The sequence below is a fragment of the Panulirus ornatus genome, chromosome 48, assembly GCF_036320965.1.
Source record: "Panulirus ornatus isolate Po-2019 chromosome 48, ASM3632096v1, whole genome shotgun sequence".
NCBI classification, from domain to species: Eukaryota; Metazoa; Arthropoda; class Malacostraca; order Decapoda; family Palinuridae; genus Panulirus; species Panulirus ornatus.
The window spans coordinates 28,144,808-28,156,814 of record NC_092271.1 but is presented as its reverse complement, the minus strand read 5'-3'; the positions used below and the strand labels follow the sequence as shown (position 1 = coordinate 28,156,814).

The 12,007-nt window shown below is 48.8% G+C and overlaps 1 protein-coding gene across 1 annotated transcript in view; it reads right to left on the bottom strand.

Moving 5' to 3' along the window:
• The window catches only part of bt (projectin protein bent), a 178,750-nt gene extending 170,055 nt beyond the window's left edge, over nt 1-8,695 (bottom strand). The window contains 1 exon segment of the mRNA XM_071690353.1: nt 8,538-8,695. The gene's annotated coding sequence lies outside the window, so the exon portion shown is untranslated.
• Between the last annotated feature and the right edge of the window lie 3,312 nt (nt 8,696-12,007).

The window sequence follows — 12,007 nt, the reverse complement described above, 5'->3', positions numbered from 1 at the left end:
CTGAGGCAAAGTCATTATCGTATTTTAGTTGCAGCCTCTATCGATATCAGTACAGCGACAGGAACGCCACACTACCTACGTTGACACAAATATCCAAAAATTGACGTGAATGACATGTAATAGACGTGAAGACCTTATGGAGGAAGCTGAGGTGAAGGTATGGCAGGTGCCAGAACGTATGACAAGTGCTGAGCAGTGTGGGGAGACGATAAGTGCTCTGCTGAGCAGTGTGGGGAGAATATAGGAGCTCTGCTGAGCAACAAGTGTATGCGACACGCTGGCTAGGTGATAAGTGCTTCACACGTGTGTCTGGCTGGTGGAGGCAGTAAATGTTTAGTGTTTCATGACTTACGAGGTGGTGGTGGTGGGGAGGCCCGGAGCGACGCGCCGCCACCAATCTTGATCTCGTTTTCAAACGACAAGAATAAACGGCCGTCGTCGCCGTACACAACATCTCGTGAATCATCTCGAGTTATATATCTCGCAGGTGTCTCGGGTTCAAGACTGAAACATCTCGTGAATCGTCTCAGATGTTTCAAATACAAATGTAGTTTGCAGCTTTCCGGTCATGAACGAGAACATCTCGTCACAAACCATCCTCAGAGACTATCAAATATCATGAAACGAATCAAGATGAGGAGGAGAACGGTGTATAATCCCAGAATAAAGACGGCGGACAGAAACCTTGATGAAACACCTCGGGTCAGAGAGCGAGTTACCTCACACACCTCTGATGCAAGTGAGACCTACATCACAAAACACAATACAGTGAGAAGATCTCCTATATCAATCTGACAAACATGGAATTATAATATTCAAACTTTAACAGTGGTCGACTCATCTGATCCGGAACCGATTTATTTCGCCAGCGGCCGAATAATCTCGAAAGACTGAACCCGTCTCGTGAAACACTTCCCCAGATCCAGATCGAGGCCAAAAGCACAAGAGAGGCCGGCCACCTTCTGCATCGGCTGGGGACGTTGAGTCCCCGCGCGCGCCCCTCCTCCGTCCGTCCTAGTGTTCACGGCAGCGTCGCCACAGTTCACATTCGTTCTGCTGCCAGTTTTAAAATGGTCTCGGGATGGCGTGGGTGGCGAGAGCGAATGTGGTGGACCACTGCCAACCTATAAGCAATTTCAAGGTTCATCAGGAAAACTTGTGCATCAAACGTGAGTCTCGAAAGTCTACCGAAGTACTGTTGAAAAGTTGACTGAAAATTGACTCTAACACACACACACACACACACACACACACACACACACACACACACACACACACAACACACACACACACACACACACACACACACACACACACACACACACTGATGCACAATATGGTGACGGGCAACAGTTTTCACAGTGGTAACGGTGTTGTCGTGTGGTGGTGATGATGGCATGTAAGAGTGACATGTGTATTAGTGGTGGTAGTGACGTGTGGGAACGATGGTGGTGAAAGTAGTCTTATGTTGGCGATGGTTACGGTAGGAACGGCATCAGGTCATGCATGATGGGAGGTGTCATGCATGGCGGGGGTGTGGCATGCATGGTGTGTGTGTGTGTGTGCTCATGCGTGGGCGGGGACGGTGTGGCCAGCCTGGTGTAAGTTGACAGAAGAAAGTGTAGCAAGTGTGTGGGCTGCGTCTAGTATGTTGGCGGGCCAGCAATGTCTCCCAGGTGGGAGGAGGTGGAGGAGGAGGAGGAGGAGGAAGAAGGAGAAGTAACGTAACGTAAGTAGTCTCGAAAGTCGGGTACAGGTAGGTGTACGTGGAGGGGTGGGAGAGGAATGTGTGGGTGGGATCATGTGAGGAAGCGGAGTCATGACACAAGTGTGTGTGTGTGTGTGTGTGTGTGTGGGGGGGGGGGGGGGGGGGGGAATCACGCGTCCTCAACTGGTAGGTTAGGTAAACGTCTTGAGGAAGATTGTGGTGCAGGGGTGTGTGTGTGTGTGTGTGTGTGTGTGTGTGTGCGGGGGGGGGGGTGATGTAGGCTCGTCACATGAGGTTTCTTTCATCGTTCACTTTCCCTCAGCCACACACCATAATCACTCCTACAGTGTAGTCGACCTTATTCACACCAGCAGTGAGGAATTCCCGACGACGTGACCATTTTATGTGAAGCTACAGCCTCCAGCAGACACCAGGCTGAGCTCACCGCGTCACGAGACCAGAGCAGGTGTGTGTGGTGGGCATGGGTCGTGCTACTGCCGGAGGAACGGTAGGGTCTAAGACCTATAGAGCCATGTCATCCTCACCGAGCGAGACATGACAAACATCCGCCACGCCTGACTCTCTCAGTATACATGGTAAGGTCTGACTCGCGCAGTACCTTGGGACACAAGCAGAGGAAATGCCATTATGATGGAGGCTCTACATGCACTGCCCGTCCTGGCCAGTCAAGGTCCATCACCCTGGCAACTGTCGACTACAGGAAAGTCTCGTACGTGAAACATGATAGACAGTCACACAAAATGCCAATCATGCAATCAATCTTATATCAAAACGAAAAAAAAAAATGCAGCAGTTAGAACACACTCGTTCGTGAGCAACAAGACGAGGATTAGGATGGGTTCCTTGTATATAATATCCAGAAACTCGTACATTATAATAAACGAGAGCGTCTCCCAAGATAAACATAGAACCAACATTCCTCTGGGAGAACCTATAAGCATGTGGGAGCAGCGGCGGCTGCGGACGCCTTGCCAAGGTTTGGCGGGTTGAATAAGCGAATCTCGCTCACTTCGGGTTCGAGACTGTTCGTCTGTGCCACACTTGCTTCGTGCAAGACCTGATGCTTAACCACGGTTCGATCTGCCTTCTTGTTCTATACGAAATGTTTTGTTTTAGGGTTTGGATGCTACTGTCTGATTCCCAGCTCAAGACTGTGGTGGAGGAAACCAATAACTGAGGTCGAGACGAATCACATGAGGAGCAAAGTGGTGCGGACTGGGCACTGGGAGAGCCTGAGTCTGCTATCTGATAGCCCTGGACCCTGCCAAATGTCTGCCACTGCCAAACTCTACCCATCAACTTGCTCACTACTGTCCACCGACTCAACTCTCACCACTCTGCCTCACCGCCCTTCAACTCCAATATGGTTCGTCTCGTTAGGGGAAACCATGAGTGAGGCTGGGCACCATGGACGGCAGGGTCATGGTACTGAGCAAGGCGCTAGGAGGGAGGGGGCGTGAGGCGGAAGTTGGCACCCTCCCCAGCTCCTTGCTTAGCCGGTCATGTTCAGATTTAACGCAAGTGGCGCCTGCCCGCCCTCAGGGAACACCACTACACCACCACCAGCCACGACCCACCTACCCAGGTGGCAATAACATCTTACTGGTTATACACACTCGCAGGCTACACAGTCACGCAGGCTATACAGTCACGCATGTTATACAGTCACGCATGTTATACAGTCACGCAGGCTATACAGTCACGCATGTTATACAGTCACGCATGTTATACAGTCACGCAGGCTATACAGTCACGCATGTTATACAGTCACGCATGTTATACAGTCACGCAGGCTATACAGTCACGCATGTTATACAGTCACGCATGTTATACAGTCACGCAGGCTATACAGTCACGCATGTTATACAGTCACGCATGTTATACAGTCACGCATGTTATACAGTCACGCAGGCTATACAGTCACGCATGTTATACAGTCACGCATGTTATACAGTCACGCAGGCTATACAGTCACGCATGTTATACAGTCACGCAGGCTATGGGAGGAAATGATCCAGAGGGTCACATTTCCCTCGCACCCTGGTAACGTCACGTCTTCAACGATCAACGTGGTACTGACGCGATAAATCTTGACCATTAATGTATACGGGAAAATATTCTTACACCGGAATCAATAAAGCAACATAATAAAGCACATCACACGGGGGTTATGTGCCTTGCTAGAATCTAGGACATTCCTTCGTGGAGCAGTGATTCGCAAACCAGTGGCACGGTACACGGTGAGGCTGGGGTGGCTCCCAGCTCACTAGGCCAAGATGTACACTCTCCACACAGTTACACACTCACCAGGACGAGCCATACAGCCAGACCCAGCCATACACAGACATAGTTAGCCAAAGAGACAGACCCAGCCATACAGCCAAGCAGGTGGGTATGACCCACTCCCACAGGCAGGTGGTCAATCGTGTTGTGAGAACTGTTCCTGGAGGGTCATACCCAGAGCTCCAACCCAGATAGTAGATGACGTAACGTGCCACCTACCGTGGTGAGACGCATACATCCCTGTTATGACCCAGTGTGGTGGGTTGTATACAACCAATCAAGACACAGTGTGGTAGATAACATACATTCATATCATGACTTAGTATGGTGGGTAACAATCATCCTTATCATGATATAGTGTGGTGGATCATAAACATCCCTAGAATGACCTAGCGCGGTGGGTCATCCTCATTATGCCATAGTGTTCTCAGTCTCACCCGAGTGAAGGCGACTCCACCAAGACCCATGACCTCACGTGACGAACCACACGACGGGACGGTCATGGGCCGGACACGAACACCTTAATGCAACACACCACATCGATGTACTCTGCGAGGAAACAAACTAAGTGTTATGCCTGGCGACAAGATGTTCTCCCTGCTGTGTACACTGAGTCTTACTGTGTCACCCTCGTCATACAGGTTCACCAATAACCAAGGAGGCAAGACCAACCCACTGGCTGACGGTAGTACATCTGAAACCAGACCTATGACACCTGTTCCAAATTCGCAATGCCATTTTGTGTATGTATATATATATGTATATATATATATATATATATATATATATATATATATATATATATATATATATATATATATATATATATATATATAATTCCAGTTCGTTCGATGACCACATAGCGAAAATGATACGAGTTGGCAGGATCACTTGGCACTGAAAGACAAGCGATAACAACAGAATCTCCAACTGTTTAAGGCGGAGAGCCCTTGAGATCTGGTGGAGGAGAGAACCTTAGCGACACCAACCTATATAAGTACTTGTAACACCTACCCACTCTGGCTAGGGTCCCGACACTCTGGCCTGATTATATGTCGACCAAAAAACACGGAAATACCAATACAATCATATCAGTGTCCACTACTCGTACGCATGTCGTCATGGGATCCGGTACTAAAATATTTCATCAGAGTGTAACCTTCCTACATGTCTGGGATGAGATAATACCACAAAATATCCCACACGTTTGATGCTCAACGTAAGAGCCAGGATGGTCTCGTCCACACCACAGCTTTCGTTGATCCAGGAACTTTACAACGGGAGTGGATCCTAACCCTTGGGAACCACCAGACATACAGAGAGCCTAGGAAAGGAATATATACTGTGTGGATGTTCAGGAAGTGGGAGTAACTCCAGCCCAGATGGGAAAGTGAAAATACCAGAGCAAATGCCAAGATATAAATAATATTCTCAGCGTCAAAACAAAATAGTAAGAAGCAAATACCATATTACATTTATAATTTTAAAATTTAAATGAATAAATCACCTTGTTAAATAGAACGGATTAATGGAACAAAACTACACTTGTATCTGTTCGAGCATGATGCTCCTGAACTACTATAAACTGTTCTAAGATTTAACATCAATGATAAAATTGATTGTTTTCTAAATCCGGCGTCTGATGAGTAGATACAGTTGACGGATCAGCTGTTAAGTATTTGCCAGCCTTTCAGGCTTGCCTGAAGAAGGCAGGTTCTGTCCCTGCCTTGTCGATCATTATATATGTACAAAAAAAAAATAAAATAAACAAACAGATGAATCTGTGGATTGTGACGGTATACAAGATTGAAAATCTGTACAACAGCAGAATGTTTTAAGATCTATGGTCCCCTCGAGTGAAGAACTGCCTCCCGCACTGTATCATGTACATCTCAGGGACCATTTCTCTAAGGTTCCTCTAAGTTCGTAACTGTAGTCAACACAAGAGCAAGGAAATGACCAACTCCTCTGGACTGAGGGCAACCCTGACAAAACTATACTGTTTTCTGTCCACTGACGATGATACAGCCTCGCCGGAGGTGTCCTCTCACTCCCGGTGCAATCACTAGCAGGCGGAGTCCGGTAACATCCCTGTTCCCCAATACTGTATACACATAGAGATAATTACAAATTACACAAACATACAGCCACACAGGAAACTGCTACATATCTACCGTTCACCTCCACAAACACATCCAGAAGTTTTGAACGAGGTTTGGCGTGTGTGTGTGTGTGTGTGTGTGTGTGTGTGTGTACCCAGTCTTATCAAAACAAGTCTCCTGCTAACTCAACACATAATCATATGGTACATAAATACATAATGTCATAATCAGGATACATCTCATGTCACAGGAGACCTCCACTCTCGTGAGCCTTCAGGTCGACACACAAACTGTCCTGGACTACTCGATCTCAATGTACCATCTCACGAAGTCCAGGTCTTGCCCAGGCTCGTCACGGAGTCTCGTGTATGATACAGACCGCGGACGCACCAGCATCGTACCCTATACATAGTGCAGGTTACCTGATACACTGATCACCACCACCACCACCACAGATACACTGAACAGCCCCGCTCGTCCCCACCGTCACCACTACAGTCTACAACTCCGACCGTCTTTCACCACCAACACTGCGTACTGTCTCCATCACCACCAAAGTGTACAACTTCGTCTCCACCAACAGTACTGTGTAGAATCTTACCTGTCATCACCAACACCACTTTGTAGTATAACTCTACCTGCCTCCACTAATTACACCAACACATCAACACCTGAATCTCATTCGAGACTTCGGGAAGAAGGTACTGCACCCTTCCCGGCCACCATCACCTCCTGCCTCCAAAGATCCCTCGTCCATGAGTTGCAGTTCAGCACCAAAACCACGTCGAACCCATACGAACTCTCATTATGGGATCAGCCTAAACCCAACCATTGTGGCCATGAGTGATAATCAGTGGACTTTATATCAACCAATTTCTTTGAATCTATGTAAAGACTGTCTGTTTAAGAGCCCCCACCTCCAACGTCCGTCTCCTTTGACTTTTGTTGTATATGTTTTATCTGTGCATTTTCATCCACTGATTATCAGCCATGCCTGTCCAAACCCACACTGCCGTACAACCCGACCTGTCCTGACCTCTTCCACTAGTTTATACAAGCCTGTCTGTCCTCACCACCACCACCATCATTACTATATACAACCCTACTTCCACCGCCACCACCACAAGTAAACAACTCTTCCTGTCGCCACCACTTGATATCACTGTTGTGTACAGCTCTGGATGTCCTTCAGCACCACCGCCTCCTTCCTGTGTCAGTACAGTCTGCACAGCATGTGTGTGTCTTCCTTCTACAACTCTCATGTTCAACTACCGGCTCAACAAACTACCCTAACGCCCCCACTACCAAGACTGGCCTCACAGATACGCCTTTCCTGCACCCTCGTTAGACACGATAACTTTTTCCATCACTGAATGAGCCGAACTTGATCAGTACATCACTTGATAAAGCCACGAGCGATGTCAGCCCGTAACATCACTCAGGACCACTCTCACTCCTGCCGCTGTGCCTGGACCAGATGGCGTCGGCTTGAGCCTCACAACGCCCGGCTCTGGTGGACCCGCTACAACGAGGCGGCCTTCTCTCCTCATCAGACTTGGCCAATTGTTGTTCTTTTGTGAAAACAGCGGACTTGTAGGAGGCCTCTCTTCCCTTCAAACGATCTTTAAGGTGGTTTTCTTGTAATGCCGGAAAATAAGAGAGGAAAAAAGTATGTTGATGCCGTGGCCACGGAGCGAAGCAGGGGCTCGAGTGGCAACAGAACTATTATTACTTGTGGTTCAGACGGATAGCGAGAGCCGGGTTTGGGAAGGAAGGACTTTGCATGTTCCTTTACCTACAGAATTGATCATTTCTTATTTAAGGTTGCATTATGCAATGAGGCTTGCTGGTACACTCTGCACGGGAAGGACTAGTGAAGGTAATACTTCAGATGTGTTATTTACACAGAATGAGACATGAATTACATATTTCTAACTTTGATCCTTGGGAGTAAGAGATTAGACTCTGTATTAGATTGATGATGTGACAACGTCTTTCCACTCTGGGACATAGCTAATGACTTTGGGCCTCGTTCCTGTGAGACTTGAGAGTTTAAAGGAGTGAGGAGTAGTCGGGGGGCGGGTGAGGCAATACTATGACCAGAGCAGAGGAGGCGACGGGCGGGCACCCCAGGACACCGCCTTCCCCCCACCACCACAAGGCTCCTGCTACAACTATCAAGACTGAGAGGGAGGAACACTTGCTGCCCGGTGAGCTGCAGACCGTGTCGACGGGGCCGGCCTGAGGGAAGAACACTCCTGCATCACACAGACGAACACTTACACTGTCTTGCACTTGGAACACTTATGGCCGCGCGCAACACTGAACACTCACACGTATACTCCAGTGGACGAGCCGGCACTGTCCCCGGCGAAGGTTATTTCATAGATTAGTCAGGCTTTGTTCTATTGCCGAATACACACCGTAACACTTGTGGAGGCTTGGTGTTGGGCCGAGCGGAGGAAGGTTAGCCTTGTCGGGGGATCGGACTGGGCAGCGGGGCGACTGCTCTCCAAGAGCCCAGCTGGCCTGCACACACGTAAATGGCGGCCCACCACCTCTGGCTACCAGATACCTGCAGCCCGCCGGCCCCCGCTCCTCATGCCCTCATGTACAACATTATTACTGATTTCCCGACTCTCTCTCATCCCACACATACCGCCATACCTTCAGCAGGCAGGGGTACCTGGGCCAGGCCTTATGCACCCTGAAATCGGACAGGAATGTCCTGCAGGTCATTATGCTGTTGTGTAATGGTCATGTTTCTAGCGGTGTACGGCAGCCGGTCCCCACGCCCCCCTCCAGCCAAAATGGGAGCGGCCCGGGTGCTATTTTGGTGACCGGCTCCCACCGCCACCGACACCAAGTATTTGTAAACACGCCATCACCTTATACCCAACCAGTGTGCCATCCCCTGGCCTGCCATGCCATGCTGCACGTGCCCAGGTGGTCAGCACATCCCTCCGCCCTGACCTGAGATAACCCCGCCTGACCGAGTGGGCGGGGAGAAGGATGGCGACCTGACTGGCTAGGTCAGTCGGCCGACAGTTTCGCTGGCTGGCCTGCTCCCAGGACCCCGCGGCGCGTCACGCGGCCTCCATCCCACCCAGAGCTCCCCTAGGGCCCGAATTGACTGCCACAAGATCGCAGTTCCAGCGTTTTAGTTTGCTTGATAGTAAGGTCGTAACCACATAACAGACGCACAGCTCATCACCATCGTAAATAACAAAAAATAACAAAAAATCCTCGATACATCCAGCAAGGATGGCAGACGCTACCAAACCTTGAAGACTGGAGAGTTCCGGGTGCAGAACCACGAAGGGACAGAAGACTGCAGAACATATTTCGGGAGGGTTGGGGTGAAGAACTGAACTTTCGAGGACAAAAGAAACACTATCGAAGCCTCACGAACATCACGAGATCTTGCCGACGCTCACAGCACAAAAGACCTTCCCGAGGCCCGAAGAACACAAGACCTTCACAAGATCTTTCTATATGCATGAAGAGCACAAGACTTTCCCAATGCATGAAGAACACTATAACTTCCCAGTGTACGGAGAACAAAAGATCTGTCTGGTACCTGCATGACACAACATCTCTTGAACCTTAGAGAACATAAATACTCCCAACGCCTGACTTACACACATCCTGAAGACCAAAGACCTTGAGCACTGAAGATCACGGACCTCTGAGCACTGAAGATCACGGACCTCTGAGCACTGAAAATCACGGACCTCTGACCACTGAAGATCACGGACCTCTGAGCACTGAAGATCACGGACCTCTGGTCCTTGAAGACAACAGATCTCTGGTCCACGAAGACCACAGACCTCTGTTCCATGTAGACCAGAGACCTTTAGTCCTTGAGGATCACAGACCTTTGGTCTCTAAGGAAGATAGATCCCTGAAGGAGATTCTTCCGGTTCCCCAACAGTGTAAAAGAACCGATGGATAACACAATACCTGATGCCACTCAGCCTGTATTACACGTTAATTCTAATCTCAGGTCCTTATTGGGACGCTATCATCTGTCAAAGCCACGAGGAGACACAAGCACGTGAGACACTCAGGACAAACCAAGAACAAAATGCTCAACATGCTCGTCAATATTCTCTCCTTAATGACTCAGAGAAGGACAATGATGCATAGTTCATCAGTCCGGTAAAGCCAAAACTAAAAAAAAAATGAAATGAGTGAAATAGTAGAGGAATCAAAAGCTCAAACAACCTCCAAAGTGACTTGACAAAAATGTTAAGCGTTTAATCTGTCTGAAAACGATGGTGAAGCTGCGAAGAGTTTCGAAACAATACAGTCTCCCTCCGCTGTTACCATGGTGACCAGTGTTCCTGCGTGCGTCTCCAACTGATTGCATGACTACCGTCTCTCAGCAATACACGTACCGTCTATTCAGAATCAGATTCTCTTAATCCCACGAGGAGTTTCCAAAATATAAATCCTCTGCAACTCACTCGTGCACATCTCATCAAACTTAGAAAACACAAGAGACGTTCTACACCAAAGTCGGCCTTCTGGGTTACGTCATAGGTTCCCTTACTACATCCTCTGCTAAGATTCCACGACCATAAAGACGTACCTCGTACTGACGTAGACGATGCTGTGAATGTCTAAGTCTTGCTTCCTTTTCGAGTTTCGTCTTAACAAGGATCCCCAACGCAAGAGCGCCCAAAAGTGTCTGCCTCCCCCCGCCCCGCCCCCATCTCACCTTACCTGACACAGTCGTACCTGCATATCTCCCTAGCAACACTTACCAACTTGAATTTTACTTCCTGATCAGCCCCTGACGTGAGGCTGCGGTTGGTCCTACCCAGTCAGCCACGCACTAACACCCAGATCAGCTTCACTAACCTCTACCCTGGGCCCATAGGCGTCGCTAGGCCCATCCCGTCACGACCAACGTTTATGACGGTCGGGAAACTAGAACGATACTCCACCAACACTGTGCAAGACCCAGACTTAGTCTCCTGATGATCAGCTGCAGCCGTCATAAAATATGGAGTTATGAATGATCTCTTAAAATCGTCTATCAGAACCGACAAGCAAGCTGGAACACACAGGTTCAGTGGGTCTACTGATGGAATCTATGGCTATTTCAAATCCCAGGGTAAACACTGATGCATTAACGAGTTGTAAATCGAGAACAAGATACTGTCAGGGGAGCGCAAGATGGATCCTGATACTGACTTCCTCTGGCAACTTCCTATGGGAAATCCTCCCGGCATACAGGGACGGTGGCTGTCCCGGCATGATCCTAGTCAACTTCCCGGTCGCTGCACATCAGAGCGCCCTTCCCGGTACGATGGCTTCGGTTATCTGGCAGTAACTACAGCGTCAGACGGGCCTAAGCAACGGGAGTCCTTCCACGGGACCCTCAGGAAGCCCCTTGTCCTCCAGTAATGGCTGAGCTCTGGTCCAACGATCCTTGCGACCTCCGTGACGCGTCCTTCCCCTCCCTCCATCCCGGTAATGGTCCCGCTGTGTGTCATTAGTCAGACTCAACATGTCCATCCTCCCTCACCACTAATTCTACTTCACTAATCATCCCTACATATAGTCTAATGATCACCTCGAAATGTTTTGCTCGTCAAGTAGTGACTGTCGTGCTATTTTCGGTCCTTGTTTCTACATTTGTATTGTGGGTTACTAATAAAAGGACAACCTACCCACTGTATTATTAGCTCTCTTATCACTGGTGATCTATGCCAGGTACGTGGACACATGATCGACTGCAGAGGCTGGGGACGTAAATGTGTTTGTCGTGGGTGGTATGACACAACATGACAGCCATCTTGGTCAAGTGTGTGTGTGTGTGTGTGTGATTATCTCTGTGCAATACGGCGAAAAAGTTTTATTCTGGGAACTAATCTCTTAAATT